At 51.7% G+C, this 13,981-nt stretch overlaps 20 pseudogenes; all 20 read left to right on the top strand.

Moving 5' to 3' along the window:
- Positions 1–76: 76 nt before the first annotated feature.
- LOC140684098 (5S ribosomal RNA) lies at positions 77–194 on the top strand (annotated as a pseudogene).
- Positions 195–444: 250 nt separating this feature from the next.
- LOC140684097 (5S ribosomal RNA) lies at positions 445–562 on the top strand (annotated as a pseudogene).
- Positions 563–812: 250 nt separating this feature from the next.
- Positions 813–930, top strand: LOC140684096 (5S ribosomal RNA; annotated as a pseudogene).
- Positions 931–1,180: 250 nt separating this feature from the next.
- On the top strand, positions 1,181–1,298 carry LOC140684095 (5S ribosomal RNA; annotated as a pseudogene).
- A 250-nt stretch (positions 1,299–1,548) lies between these two features.
- On the top strand, positions 1,549–1,666 carry LOC140684094 (5S ribosomal RNA; annotated as a pseudogene).
- Positions 1,667–1,916: 250 nt separating this feature from the next.
- LOC140684093 (5S ribosomal RNA) lies at positions 1,917–2,034 on the top strand (annotated as a pseudogene).
- A 250-nt stretch (positions 2,035–2,284) lies between these two features.
- LOC140684092 (5S ribosomal RNA) lies at positions 2,285–2,402 on the top strand (annotated as a pseudogene).
- A 250-nt stretch (positions 2,403–2,652) lies between these two features.
- LOC140684091 (5S ribosomal RNA) lies at positions 2,653–2,770 on the top strand (annotated as a pseudogene).
- Positions 2,771–3,020: 250 nt separating this feature from the next.
- On the top strand, positions 3,021–3,138 carry LOC116808395 (5S ribosomal RNA; annotated as a pseudogene).
- A 250-nt stretch (positions 3,139–3,388) lies between these two features.
- On the top strand, positions 3,389–3,506 carry LOC140684089 (5S ribosomal RNA; annotated as a pseudogene).
- Positions 3,507–3,756: 250 nt separating this feature from the next.
- Positions 3,757–3,874, top strand: LOC115495152 (5S ribosomal RNA; annotated as a pseudogene).
- A 250-nt stretch (positions 3,875–4,124) lies between these two features.
- LOC140684083 (5S ribosomal RNA) lies at positions 4,125–4,242 on the top strand (annotated as a pseudogene).
- Positions 4,243–4,492: 250 nt separating this feature from the next.
- On the top strand, positions 4,493–4,610 carry LOC140684082 (5S ribosomal RNA; annotated as a pseudogene).
- A 250-nt stretch (positions 4,611–4,860) lies between these two features.
- On the top strand, positions 4,861–4,978 carry LOC115495149 (5S ribosomal RNA; annotated as a pseudogene).
- Positions 4,979–5,228: 250 nt separating this feature from the next.
- Positions 5,229–5,346, top strand: LOC115495148 (5S ribosomal RNA; annotated as a pseudogene).
- Positions 5,347–5,596: 250 nt separating this feature from the next.
- LOC115495188 (5S ribosomal RNA) lies at positions 5,597–5,714 on the top strand (annotated as a pseudogene).
- A 250-nt stretch (positions 5,715–5,964) lies between these two features.
- Positions 5,965–6,082, top strand: LOC115495179 (5S ribosomal RNA; annotated as a pseudogene).
- Positions 6,083–6,332: 250 nt separating this feature from the next.
- LOC115495169 (5S ribosomal RNA) lies at positions 6,333–6,450 on the top strand (annotated as a pseudogene).
- A 250-nt stretch (positions 6,451–6,700) lies between these two features.
- On the top strand, positions 6,701–6,818 carry LOC140684122 (5S ribosomal RNA; annotated as a pseudogene).
- A 250-nt stretch (positions 6,819–7,068) lies between these two features.
- Positions 7,069–7,186, top strand: LOC140684111 (5S ribosomal RNA; annotated as a pseudogene).
- The last annotated feature ends 6,795 nt before the right edge of the window (positions 7,187–13,981 follow it).

Below are 13,981 nucleotides of genomic sequence, written 5' to 3'. Positions count from 1 at the left end.
GCCCCTGTGGGCTTCTGAGCTTCTTCCCGGAGCGTGGTGTGGTGGGTTGAAGGCCGCCGCCGAGGGGCCGCCGGGTGCCTACGGCCTGCCGCCCTGAGAGCGGCCGGTCTCGCCTGATCTCGGAAGCTAAGCAGGGTCGGGCCCGGTTAGTACTTGGATGGGAGACCGCCTGGGAATACCGGGTGCTGTAGGCTACTTTTTCCTCCTGAGGGGGGCGCGTGCTTTTCCTTGGGCAGTCGAGGTGGGGGGCAGGAGGGAAGAGGCAGGTAGGCCTTGCTTTTTTTCTATCCCTTGTGTGTGTGTGCACTGGGCTGGGGTCTGTCTCTAGATCCCCTTGTGGGCAGGGGTGGCCCTGTTGGGCTTGTCAAGCCCCTGTGGGCTTCTGAGCTTCTTCCCGGAGCGTGGTGTGGTGGGTTGAAGGCCGCCGCCGAGGGGCCGCCGGGTGCCTACGGCCTGCCGCCCTGAGAGCGGCCGGTCTCGCCTGATCTCGGAAGCTAAGCAGGGTCGGGCCCGGTTAGTACTTGGATGGGAGACCGCCTGGGAATACCGGGTGCTGTAGGCTACTTTTTCCTCCTGAGGGGGGCGCGTGCTTTTCCTTGGGCAGTCGAGGTGGGGGGCAGGAGGGAAGAGGCAGGTAGGCCTTGCTTTTTTTCTATCCCTTGTGTGTGTGTGCACTGGGCTGGGGTCTGTCTCTAGATCCCCTTGTGGGCAGGGGTGGCCCTGTTGGGCTTGTCAAGCCCCTGTGGGCTTCTGAGCTTCTTCCCGGAGCGTGGTGTGGTGGGTTGAAGGCCGCCGCCGAGGGGCCGCCGGGTGCCTACGGCCTGCCGCCCTGAGAGCGGCCGGTCTCGCCTGATCTCGGAAGCTAAGCAGGGTCGGGCCCGGTTAGTACTTGGATGGGAGACCGCCTGGGAATACCGGGTGCTGTAGGCTACTTTTTCCTCCTGAGGGGGGCGCGTGCTTTTCCTTGGGCAGTCGAGGTGGGGGGCAGGAGGGAAGAGGCAGGTAGGCCTTGCTTTTTTTCTATCCCTTGTGTGTGTGTGCACTGGGCTGGGGTCTGTCTCTAGATCCCCTTGTGGGCAGGGGTGGCCCTGTTGGGCTTGTCAAGCCCCTGTGGGCTTCTGAGCTTCTTCCCGGAGCGTGGTGTGGTGGGTTGAAGGCCGCCGCCGAGGGGCCACCGGGTGCCTACGGCCTGCCGCCCTGAGAGCGGCCGGTCTCGCCTGATCTCGGAAGCTAAGCAGGGTCGGGCCCGGTTAGTACTTGGATGGGAGACCGCCTGGGAATACCGGGTGCTGTAGGCTACTTTTTCCTCCTGAGGGGGGCGCGTGCTTTTCCTTGGGCAGTCGAGGTGGGGGGCAGGAGGGAAGAGGCAGGTAGGCCTTGCTTTTTTTCTATCCCTTGTGTGTGTGTGCACTGGGCTGGGGTCTGTCTCTAGATCCCCTTGTGGGCAGGGGTGGCCCTGTTGGGCTTGTCAAGCCCCTGTGGGCTTCTGAGCTTCTTCCCGGAGCGTGGTGTGGTGGGTTGAAGGCCGCCGCCGAGGGGCCGCCGGGTGCCTACGGCCTGCCGCCCTGAGAGCGGCCGGTCTCGCCTGATCTCGGAAGCTAAGCAGGGTCGGGCCCGGTTAGTACTTGGATGGGAGACCGCCTGGGAATACCGGGTGCTGTAGGCTACTTTTTCCTCCTGAGGGGGGCGCGTGCTTTTCCTTGGGCAGTCGAGGTGGGGGGCAGGAGGGAAGAGGCAGGTAGGCCTTGCTTTTTTTCTATCCCTTGTGTGTGTGTGCACTGGGCTGTGGTCTGTCTCTAGATCCCCTTGTGGGCAGGGGTGGCCCTGTTGGGCTTGTCAAGCCCCTGTGGGCTTCTGAGCTTCTTCCCGGAGCGTGGTGTGGTGGGTTGAAGGCCGCCGCCGAGGGGCCGCCGGGTGCCTACGGCCTGCCGCCCTGAGAGCGGCCGGTCTCGCCTGATCTCGGAAGCTAAGCAGGGTCGGGCCCGGTTAGTACTTGGATGGGAGACCGCCTGGGAATACCGGGTGCTGTAGGCTACTTTTTCCTCCTGAGGGGGGCGCGTGCTTTTCCTTGGGCAGTCGAGGTGGGGGGCAGGAGGGAAGAGGCAGGTAGGCCTTGCTTTTTTTCTATCCCTTGTGTGTGTGTGCACTGGGCTGGGGTCTGTCTCTAGATCCCCTTGTGGGCAGGGGTGGCCCTGTTGGGCTTGTCAAGCCCCTGTGGGCTTCTGAGCTTCTTCCCGGAGCGTGGTGTGGTGGGTTGAAGGCCGCCGCCGAGGGGCCGCCGGGTGCCTACGGCCTGCCGCCCTGAGAGCGGCCGGTCTCGCCTGATCTCGGAAGCTAAGCAGGGTCGGGCCCGGTTAGTACTTGGATGGGAGACCGCCTGGGAATACCGGGTGCTGTAGGCTACTTTTTCCTCCTGAGGGGGGCGCGTGCTTTTCCTTGGGCAGTCGAGGTGGGGGGCAGGAGGGAAGAGGCAGGTAGGCCTTGCTTTTTTTCTATCCCTTGTGTGTGTGTGCACTGGGCTGGGGTCTGTCTCTAGATCCCCTTGTGGGCAGGGGTGGCCCTGTTGGGCTTGTCAAGCCCCTGTGGGCTTCTGAGCTTCTTCCCGGAGCGTGGTGTGGTGGGTTGAAGGCCGCCGCCGAGGGGCCGCCGGGTGCCTACGGCCTGCCGCCCTGAGAGCGGCCGGTCTCGCCTGATCTCGGAAGCTAAGCAGGGTCGGGCCCGGTTAGTACTTGGATGGGAGACCGCCTGGGAATACCGGGTGCTGTAGGCTACTTTTTCCTCCTGAGGGGGGCGCGTGCTTTTCCTTGGGCAGTCGAGGTGGGGGGCAGGAGGGAAGAGGCAGGTAGGCCTTGCTTTTTTTCTATCCCTTGTGTGTGTGTGCACTGGGCTGGGGTCTGTCTCTAGATCCCCTTGTGGGCAGGGGTGGCCCTGTTGGGCTTGTCAAGCCCCTGTGGGCTTCTGAGCTTCTTCCCGGAGCGTGGTGTGGTGGGTTGAAGGCCGCCGCCGAGGGGCCGCCGGGTGCCTACGGCCTGCCGCCCTGAGAGCGGCCGGTCTCGCCTGATCTCGGAAGCTAAGCAGGGTCGGGCCCGGTTAGTACTTGGATGGGAGACCGCCTGGGAATACCGGGTGCTGTAGGCTACTTTTTCCTCCTGAGGGGGGCGCGTGCTTTTCCTTGGGCAGTCGAGGTGGGGGGCAGGAGGGAAGAGGCAGGTAGGCCTTGCTTTTTTTCTATCCCTTGTGTGTGTGTGCACTGGGCTGGGGTCTGTCTCTAGATCCCCTTGTGGGCAGGGGTGGCCCTGTTGGGCTTGTCAAGCCCCTGTGGGCTTCTGAGCTTCTTCCCGGAGCGTGGTGTGGTGGGTTGAAGGCCGCCGCCGAGGGGCCGCCGGGTGCCTACGGCCTGCCGCCCTGAGAGCGGCCGGTCTCGCCTGATCTCGGAAGCTAAGCAGGGTCGGGCCCGGTTAGTACTTGGATGGGAGACCGCCTGGGAATACCGGGTGCTGTAGGCTACTTTTTCCTCCTGAGGGGGGCGCGTGCTTTTCCTTGGGCAGTCGAGGTGGGGGGCAGGAGGGAAGAGGCAGGTAGGCCTTGCTTTTTTTCTATCCCTTGTGTGTGTGTGCACTGGGCTGGGGTCTGTCTCTAGATCCCCTTGTGGGCAGGGGTGGCCCTGTTGGGCTTGTCAAGCCCCTGTGGGCTTCTGAGCTTCTTCCCGGAGCGTGGTGTGGTGGGTTGAAGGCCGCCGCCGAGGGGCCGCCGGGTGCCTACGGCCTGCCGCCCTGAGAGCGGCCGGTCTCGCCTGATCTCGGAAGCTAAGCAGGGTCGGGCCCGGTTAGTACTTGGATGGGAGACCGCCTGGGAATACCGGGTGCTGTAGGCTACTTTTTCCTCCTGAGGGGGGCGCGTGCTTTTCCTTGGGCAGTCGAGGTGGGGGGCAGGAGGGAAGAGGCAGGTAGGCCTTGCTTTTTTTCTATCCCTTGTGTGTGTGTGCACTGGGCTGGGGTCTGTCTCTAGATCCCCTTGTGGGCAGGGGTGGCCCTGTTGGGCTTGTCAAGCCCCTGTGGGCTTCTGAGCTTCTTCCCGGAGCGTGGTGTGGTGGGTTGAAGGCCGCCGCCGAGGGGCCGCCGGGTGCCTACGGCCTGCCGCCCTGAGAGCGGCCGGTCTCGCCTGATCTCGGAAGCTAAGCAGGGTCGGGCCCGGTTAGTACTTGGATGGGAGACCGCCTGGGAATACCGGGTGCTGTAGGCTACTTTTTCCTCCTGAGGGGGGCGCGTGCTTTTCCTTGGGCAGTCGAGGTGGGGGGCAGGAGGGAAGAGGCAGGTAGGCCTTGCTTTTTTTCTATCCCTTGTGTGTGTGTGCACTGGGCTGGGGTCTGTCTCTAGATCCCCTTGTGGGCAGGGGTGGCCCTGTTGGGCTTGTCAAGCCCCTGTGGGCTTCTGAGCTTCTTCCCGGAGCGTGGTGTGGTGGGTTGAAGGCCGCCGCCGAGGGGCCGCCGGGTGCCTACGGCCTGCCGCCCTGAGAGCGGCCGGTCTCGCCTGATCTCGGAAGCTAAGCAGGGTCGGGCCCGGTTAGTACTTGGATGGGAGACCGCCTGGGAATACCGGGTGCTGTAGGCTACTTTTTCCTCCTGAGGGGGGCGCGTGCTTTTCCTTGGGCAGTCGAGGTGGGGGGCAGGAGGGAAGAGGCAGGTAGGCCTTGCTTTTTTTCTATCCCTTGTGTGTGTGTGCACTGGGCTGGGGTCTGTCTCTAGATCCCCTTGTGGGCAGGGGTGGCCCTGTTGGGCTTGTCAAGCCCCTGTGGGCTTCTGAGCTTCTTCCCGGAGCGTGGTGTGGTGGGTTGAAGGCCGCCGCCGAGGGGCCGCCGGGTGCCTACGGCCTGCCGCCCTGAGAGCGGCCGGTCTCGCCTGATCTCGGAAGCTAAGCAGGGTCGGGCCCGGTTAGTACTTGGATGGGAGACCGCCTGGGAATACCGGGTGCTGTAGGCTACTTTTTCCTCCTGAGGGGGGCGCGTGCTTTTCCTTGGGCAGTCGAGGTGGGGGGCAGGAGGGAAGAGGCAGGTAGGCCTTGCTTTTTTTCTATCCCTTGTGTGTGTGTGCACTGGGCTGGGGTCTGTCTCTAGATCCCCTTGTGGGCAGGGGTGGCCCTGTTGGGCTTGTCAAGCCCCTGTGGGCTTCTGAGCTTCTTCCCGGAGCGTGGTGTGGTGGGTTGAAGGCCGCCGCCGAGGGGCCGCCGGGTGCCTACGGCCTGCCGCCCTGAGAGCGGCCGGTCTCGCCTGATCTCGGAAGCTAAGCAGGGTCGGGCCCGGTTAGTACTTGGATGGGAGACCGCCTGGGAATACCGGGTGCTGTAGGCTACTTTTTCCTCCTGAGGGGGGCGCGTGCTTTTCCTTGGGCAGTCGAGGTGGGGGGCAGGAGGGAAGAGGCAGGTAGGCCTTGCTTTTTTTCTATCCCTTGTGTGTGTGTGCACTGGGCTGGGGTCTGTCTCTAGATCCCCTTGTGGGCAGGGGTGGCCCTGTTGGGCTTGTCAAGCCCCTGTGGGCTTCTGAGCTTCTTCCCGGAGCGTGGTGTGGTGGGTTGAAGGCCGCCGCCGAGGGGCCGCCGGGTGCCTACGGCCTGCCGCCCTGAGAGCGGCCGGTCTCGCCTGATCTCGGAAGCTAAGCAGGGTCGGGCCCGGTTAGTACTTGGATGGGAGACCGCCTGGGAATACCGGGTGCTGTAGGCTACTTTTTCCTCCTGAGGGGGGCGCGTGCTTTTCCTTGGGCAGTCGAGGTGGGGGGCAGGAGGGAAGAGGCAGGTAGGCCTTGCTTTTTTTCTATCCCTTGTGTGTGTGTGCACTGGGCTGGGGTCTGTCTCTAGATCCCCTTGTGGGCAGGGGTGGCCCTGTTGGGCTTGTCAAGCCCCTGTGGGCTTCTGAGCTTCTTCCCGGAGCGTGGTGTGGTGGGTTGAAGGCCGCCGCCGAGGGGCCGCCGGGTGCCTACGGCCTGCCGCCCTGAGAGCGGCCGGTCTCGCCTGATCTCGGAAGCTAAGCAGGGTCGGGCCCGGTTAGTACTTGGATGGGAGACCGCCTGGGAATACCGGGTGCTGTAGGCTACTTTTTCCTCCTGAGGGGGGCGCGTGCTTTTCCTTGGGCAGTCGAGGTGGGGGGCAGGAGGGAAGAGGCAGGTAGGCCTTGCTTTTTTTCTATCCCTTGTGTGTGTGTGCACTGGGCTGGGGTCTGTCTCTAGATCCCCTTGTGGGCAGGGGTGGCCCTGTTGGGCTTGTCAAGCCCCTGTGGGCTTCTGAGCTTCTTCCCGGAGCGTGGTGTGGTGGGTTGAAGGCCGCCGCCGAGGGGCCGCCGGGTGCCTACGGCCTGCCGCCCTGAGAGCGGCCGGTCTCGCCTGATCTCGGAAGCTAAGCAGGGTCGGGCCCGGTTAGTACTTGGATGGGAGACCGCCTGGGAATACCGGGTGCTGTAGGCTACTTTTTCCTCCTGAGGGGGGCGCGTGCTTTTCCTTGGGCAGTCGAGGTGGGGGGCAGGAGGGAAGAGGCAGGTAGGCCTTGCTTTTTTTCTATCCCTTGTGTGTGTGTGCACTGGGCTGGGGTCTGTCTCTAGATCCCCTTGTGGGCAGGGGTGGCCCTGTTGGGCTTGTCAAGCCCCTGTGGGCTTCTGAGCTTCTTCCCGGAGCGTGGTGTGGTGGGTTGAAGGCCGCCGCCGAGGGGCCGCCGGGTGCCTACGGCCTGCCGCCCTGAGAGCGGCCGGTCTCGCCTGATCTCGGAAGCTAAGCAGGGTCGGGCCCGGTTAGTACTTGGATGGGAGACCGCCTGGGAATACCGGGTGCTGTAGGCTACTTTTTCCTCCTGAGGGGGGCGCGTGCTTTTCCTTGGGCAGTCGAGGTGGGGGGCAGGAGGGAAGAGGCAGGTAGGCCTTGCTTTTTTTCTATCCCTTGTGTGTGTGTGCACTGGGCTGGGGTCTGTCTCTAGATCCCCTTGTGGGCAGGGGTGGCCCTGTTGGGCTTGTCAAGCCCCTGTGGGCTTCTGAGCTTCTTCCCGGAGCGTGGTGTGGTGGGTTGAAGGCCGCCGCCGAGGGGCCGCCGGGTGCCTACGGCCTGCCGCCCTGAGAGCGGCCGGTCTCGCCTGATCTCGGAAGCTAAGCAGGGTCGGGCCCGGTTAGTACTTGGATGGGAGACCGCCTGGGAATACCGGGTGCTGTAGGCTACTTTTTCCTCCTGAGGGGGGCGCGTGCTTTTCCTTGGGCAGTCGAGGTGGGGGGCAGGAGGGAAGAGGCAGGTAGGCCTTGCTTTTTTTCTATCCCTTGTGTGTGTGTGCACTGGGCTGGGGTCTGTCTCTAGATCCCCTTGTGGGCAGGGGTGGCCCTGTTGGGCTTGTCAAGCCCCTGTGGGCTTCTGAGCTTCTTCCCGGAGCGTGGTGTGGTGGGTTGAAGGCCGCCGCCGAGGGGCCGCCGGGTGCCTACGGCCTGCCGCCCTGAGAGCGGCCGGTCTCGCCTGATTCTTTAAATATCTTGTATGCAGATACCTTGGCTGTCTTTCTAGTATGTCTGTGCTTATAATGTGTTTTCATTTACATTGTCAGTATAGCTTGGCAGGTAATTTACAAGGTCCAAACCTAAAATTCCACATTATCATGTCTTAAAAAACACTTAGAAAAAAATATATCTGTAGTATTGATTTATAACTAGTGAAAATACTCACAGTTTAATTAGAAAATTTTATAATATTTCCAAAAAAATTTTCTCATGGGGTCTCTTTCCCTCCAGTTTTAAATCTGTGAGGGTTTTCAGACTTGGGAGCAAGATTAACATATTTTTAATCACAGTTGTTTGATTTCTTAGCCACATTGCCTCTGCTGCTATGCAAAGAGGATCTCTAGACATCTTGGAAATAGAAAGCTACTAAAAAAGAAAAAGAGCTTCCTAGTATGCTGATCTATATACTTGTTATCTTGGAAGCTACTTAAAAATTTAAAATTTAAAAGAGAAAATGTAATCTTTTTGTACTTTTACCACAGGCTTTTGTTGTAATTTCTCTAGAGAAATCCTGTCTCCCTTTATTGAATACTAAGAGGTGCGACATATTCTATGTTCTCCAGTTTGATCTCTGAAGTCTCTGTCTTGGATTTCCCTTGAGAAATGGGAAGACTGGTAAGTGAAATGAACATGTCTATAGATCCTGGAGACATCTACCTATGGGGATTTAATTTTATTTTTTGATTGTCGGAATCTGTGGTATTGATGATCCTGAGATTGCAAAAAGTCTCTGTCTTTCTGCCCCGTTGCCAAAGAAGTCATCATTCGTCTGTGCTGGTTTCAAGGTTGTTTATTCTGTTTATCTCTAACATGTTCTGCTGCCCTGCCACAGCTCTGTCCTGCAGGGCAGCGTGTGGGGCTCTGCCCTCAGTGGGATGTTACAAACATTAAATACCAGAAACTACCTGTGCTGGATTTACAATAACGTGCCAATGTAACATTATATACATGAAACTACCTGTGCTATATTTACAATAATGTGCCAATGTAACACCCCTCAGTGGGATGTTACAAACATTAAATACCAGAAACCACCTGTGCTGTATTTACAATAACGTGCCAATATCTGTCACCTACGTTGAACAGTGTGTCCCCAGCCTAAACCAACAGAAAAATGCCAACAGCACAGTGAAACATGGAGGGCATGAAGAAGGAGAAAAAGGACAAGGCACACCCAATTTCCTCCATCTTGTGCCCTTTGGACCCCTAATCTAGAATCCTAAAATTTTACTTTTGCACACGTGCCACACTTAATTATTACTTATATCAAACACTGAGAGCTTGTAATTCATCCTGTAAGATTGAAAACTCTTTTCCATGGACAGAGATCACAGACAGTGTCTCTGGGGGCTCTGTCCAGGGGGGTTCCTGACCCCTGCCAGGCTCCCAGGGCAGCCAGGGCAGCCAGAAGGAAGCCCTGGATTCCCACATTTGATAAAATATCCTTATCCCCTTAGAAATGCATGAAGTTTATGAACAGCTGTTAAAAAGCAAAGGTTGGAGTTGGAAATCTGTTTCATTGAAGGCAGATAGAAGCTGATAAATATCCTAAATGCTCTCAATGGCTTCATAATGTCAGTACCAGAGCAGGTTTTAGTGAAAAATCACACACGTGGCATATGGAAATTCTCTGTAGAAAAATACATTGATCTTTGACATTTTGGGCATGAATGACTTGGTGTCTGCCAAGATATTTGCTACAATGGATTAAAAATACTAGGTGTGAATGGATTTTAAAGGTCACTTCAGAAAGAATTTGCAATGTACCTGAAGGAAACATGAGCAAGGAAAAAGCCTTTCCATCAGAAAGGCTGTAAAGACATGATGTGTCTACTTTGTGTATTGAGTGCATGAGATAAAAAGGAACAGACAGAAACCTGAAACAGTGAGGAGCAGGGTATGGAGCAGGATCCCACAGGCCCCAGTGAATCCCAGCAGAGGTAATATCTCTCATATTAATCAAAGTTGAAGCTGATAAACTACAGAAAATGGGATTTGATATTCCTCAGTTTTGTGCAGATTATTGTAACTGATACAGTTCTGGAAATCTTACAGGGACCGTGGAGGCTTCTGAGCTTACAAAAAAGATAAGGGATGGTTATGGGAGCCATTCTTATTACCAAAAGTGTTCAACTCTTGTTCTTGTTTATTTTCTTCCCCAACATCCAACAGACTGCTTTGGCACATCCCAGAGACTGTTCCTGCTTCAGGTGAGAACTTTAACTCATACACATTCCTACAAATGCTACATTTGGTAATAGCCACCTCTTTCACTGAGTTTTTCTGAAGTAGAAGCTTTCTGAAGTTATGCTTTGTTTTCCATGTGCACAGATTAGAATCAATCTTGTATTTAATTATTTTAGGAGGCAGACAGATGCCATGAAAACAGGTAGAGGTGCCTTGAGCTGGACAGACAATTAATCAATAGCTGTGAGAGGTGACTAAAAGATCAGACAAGAGGTAGGCATATTTTAATTATTTGGTAAGATCTATCCATCTGCTGTTTTCTGTACTGCCTAATACAAATTGTCATATCATCCTTATTCTGGACTATGTTAGTGCAATCCACACTCTGAAAGATGAGGATGAGCAGAAGCCTGAACCACTCTGGCTCATGCATTTTGCATCCTGTCTCCCCAGAAACCAGGGCCTAGGGAGAGTTGATGAATCCAGGTCTTACCTCAGGTCTTAATTGCGGTAGGAAAATGAAAAGGATGCACATCTGAGACAGAAAACCAGGAAAAACTTTGCAGTTTTGATGGAAGCACTACAGACTGCCTCCAATTTTGACTGCCTTTTGCCTGACAGATGACAAAAGCGAGTTTTTTCTTGTCTCAGTCTCTATTTTGCGGTTGTTGGGGTTTATTTTCTTCTTGCTTTATTTGAAAGGGTGTGGCAGAACAGCAGAAGGGCTGCTTCTGCTTTTCCTGGCTGTGGCAGTTTGGGTCAGGTGGACTGTGGGGAGGAAAAGGAGGAGATTCCAATGTCTGCATGCAGATGGAAAGACTCCTGACAAAGCACATGTGTCGCTGGTTGCAGAGGAGCAGACCCAGGGCCAAACCCGGAGGTCAAGGAGAGGATACATTCCTAGAGACCCAGAGGGAGACTCTGAACCAGGAAGCAGTGCAAGCCCCTGGGCTCCAGAGCATCTGCAAGCAGAGCTCATTCTGAATGGAAACAGAATACAGAGGGAAGATTTGTTTTCCAAACTTTTGTTTATCTGCATCATCCCTAAGACTTGCATTTGGTGTATTTTAATGGGATGTCCGTGCTGTAACAAATCACTGAGGTTAGAATCACCTTCATGGTTTGTAGGGGTGTTGATTCTGCAGATAAAATTGGTCCTACCTCAAGGTTCAGACCTCCTCAGAGACCCATCAAAACCCTATAAAGGCAAAAGTTTTTATATAAGCTTTCTGGGACTGAGGGCCTCTCTTCCTAATTCAGAAAAGACTAAAGAAACATTAGTAAATTATGGCTGGTGTAATTTATTTGGCCAGTCCTGCTGGTAGAAGGAGACAAATAGCTATTATAATGGACTAGACACCATGGAAAAATAAGCTTGGTGTTTAATCTCTTGAAGCTGATCTAATTAGTGATGACAATTTGTCTTAGCTAGCACAAGAGATTTAAGAGCTGTGTGTAATGCTGCTTTTGTTTCCCTCAATTTTTGACTGCTTTTCTACCTCTAATGCTGAATTCATACATTTCAGTTTTCCAAGAAAGCATTTATCATATAATACACACTGTAAATAGTGTATATTTTCTATTCTGTTTGAAATGTAATTTATCTATAAAATACGTGTCTCAAAATTCCAAAATCAAGGATGCATGGGCTCCTGTACAGTTAACCAAGTTCTCTGCTGTCCTATATATTTCCAAGCTATCCTAGTGCAATGCAGGAAGATAAATGCATAAAATATAGGACCAAACCATCAACAAAAAATATTGATCCCCCTGTAAACTGAGTATAAAGAATGATGTTTGTTTTTTTTTTTTTGACCTTCTTGATTTCCCGTTTTGGTATAATTGCTAGTGTCACTGAACATGACTTTAAATCCAAACATCACATATGTTGTACAAGCAAACCCCAATCCTGTCTGCATCACCTTTATAGAGCAAATCTTAACCATACTTTGCTTTGTTAATACCTGTTGAATTACACTCTCCATGTGAGGTGCTAATGGATTGGGGTAAGAGATTAATGGTTGGCAATAAGTATAATTCCAACTGCCTGATTTGCTGTATGTGATGGGACTTTCTCGATATATTCGACAAAGAAAGTGTGCAAAGAATTTGATCCTGTGAAATGATGGGATTCCTGTGATAATAGTTGAAGATTGATGTAATGTGCACATAACATAACAGTACTTTCAGAAATCACTATGAATGTTTGAGTAGATTTTATGAACTCTTGTTATAAGAATAATATTATTTTATTCTATTTTATAATTGTGGAGGAAAAACCAGGCACTGCTTTTACCATTGTTAGCATTTGTAAAAGCAGCACCTCCTGCTAAGAATCAGGAAAGATCTACTTGCCTGCAGATGCAATGAAATTACTGCTTGTATTTATATCAGTTCTTATAACACTGGGAAAATCATTAAAGGAAAAATATCTGTATTTTTTTCTGGGGATGATCAAAGTATTTCATTTTTCAATAGTGAACATGAAAATGAGGAGATGTGGCAGAAAATAAATATGTTAAACAGAGTATTGGTAACTATCACTGGTGGAAAGAAATCACAGAGCAAGAATTCAGGACTTTGGGAAAAGGCAGAGGATCCACACTTGAAAAAAGTGAAAAGCCTTTTCTTTGTATTATAACTACAGTGTGCTATAAACATATCACACTTGGTGAAACAGGGTGTTGGCAAATTTCTGACAATCTTGACTCAGTGGAGTGGCCAACAAGGCAAACAAGGAATCTGCTCTCCTTCAGTCCTGGGAGATGATGTAGGGGGTGGAAGAGCCATAGATGCACCTTGGGAGATTCAGTGTGCCAAGGAGGAACACTCCCAGATGGAATGTGGCACTGGAGATGCTTACCCAGGGAGCTGCTGGAATGCAATTCAACACATATTCAATAATATAAAATATTCACAAAATATTTAGGAATCAATTCACTCATTACAGAGTATTGTGCCTGATATTTAGAGGATTAAATCAATGCTTTTAGATTTCTGGTTTTGATTCTTCTGGCTTTTTCTATTTCAGCAATTCCAGAGATAGTTAGGAATGTCAAAAGTGTTGTATAGGGCTATTATGGCACATAAGAAAACTAAATGTCGGGACTAGGAAATAAAAGTGTGAAGATGATTACTGAAGTCCTTCCCCAGTTCTGTGCTTATTTACCCTTAGTTTTAAGGGTAACTGTAACATTTTAATGTATTTTCCCCTTTTATTCTAATCATGCATTTTATTCATAATTATGAAATGTTGTCCAAACAACACCTAAACAGTTCCTCAGAATCCATAACTGATAGTATATCAGCAAACTGCACTGTCACTTTGAAGGACAGGTTAGGACAAGAAGTGAAGAATAATATCTTTCCTTAATTGAATCTGCAAAGGGAATTCAGGGTGGTTAATTAAAATGTGGTCTGGGAAATGACTTTTCTGTTGACAAAAGGAATTACAATATGAGCTTTACATCTTTTAAAAGACTAGGTCAGATTCAGATTATGTTCACATTGACATAATTGTAGAGTGTTTCTATTGATGCTAATTCATATTTATACCAGTGCTTCAGAATTAAAAATCCATTCAAGCATTTCTAACAATACAGTGTGCCCTAGAATGATGCTTGACACTGATTTAGTTTTAGAAGCAAAAGAAGTAAATGAGCAGCAAAGCTTCCTGAGATATAAATTGATATAAATTTATCCCTAATTTGTAGTTAAGGTAGAATACAATGGAAAAAACTTAAACTTGTCATCTTGTTGTAGAGTTCACTTTTTCACTGTAATAACTGAAAAATAAACTTCACACTCAGGCACTTATAATTATTAATAATGCAGACATTTGAAACAGCAGTATAAATTGCAAGAAATCATATAACCAATCTTTTAACCAGATGCTTTCTTCCATTTCAAAACAGCAAACTCTCTTTTTTTATTTTTAAAAATATAATTTCACTTTATTCAATGCTGGCAAAAATACTGATTTAGAAAATATTTGTTCTTACAGTTTGCATTCCCCTGAGTTTTGTTGAGAACCGAAGGGCAAATAGAACAATTTATTTTGTTCAATGTTTCTGGGGAAGAGCAAGTTTTTGGTTGTAGACAAGTAATATTGGCTGGCCTGTGGTCAGAAACAATAATGTCTTATATTTAATAGTCTTGCTTCTTCTCCTCTATAATACTTTTAGTACTTTTTGTGCTCTTGGGTATATATGCCCTGAAAGCTGCTTCTTTTCTGCTGCCAGAGTTTGTAATTCTTTTGAAAGTTTCTTTCTGTACATTGG

Source organism: Taeniopygia guttata, chromosome 4 (assembly GCF_048771995.1).
Source record: "Taeniopygia guttata chromosome 4, bTaeGut7.mat, whole genome shotgun sequence".
NCBI lineage: Eukaryota > Metazoa > Chordata > Aves > Passeriformes > Estrildidae > Taeniopygia > Taeniopygia guttata.
Note: the sequence above shows the minus strand (reverse complement) of the source record. Positions and strands in the feature narration are given on the sequence as shown.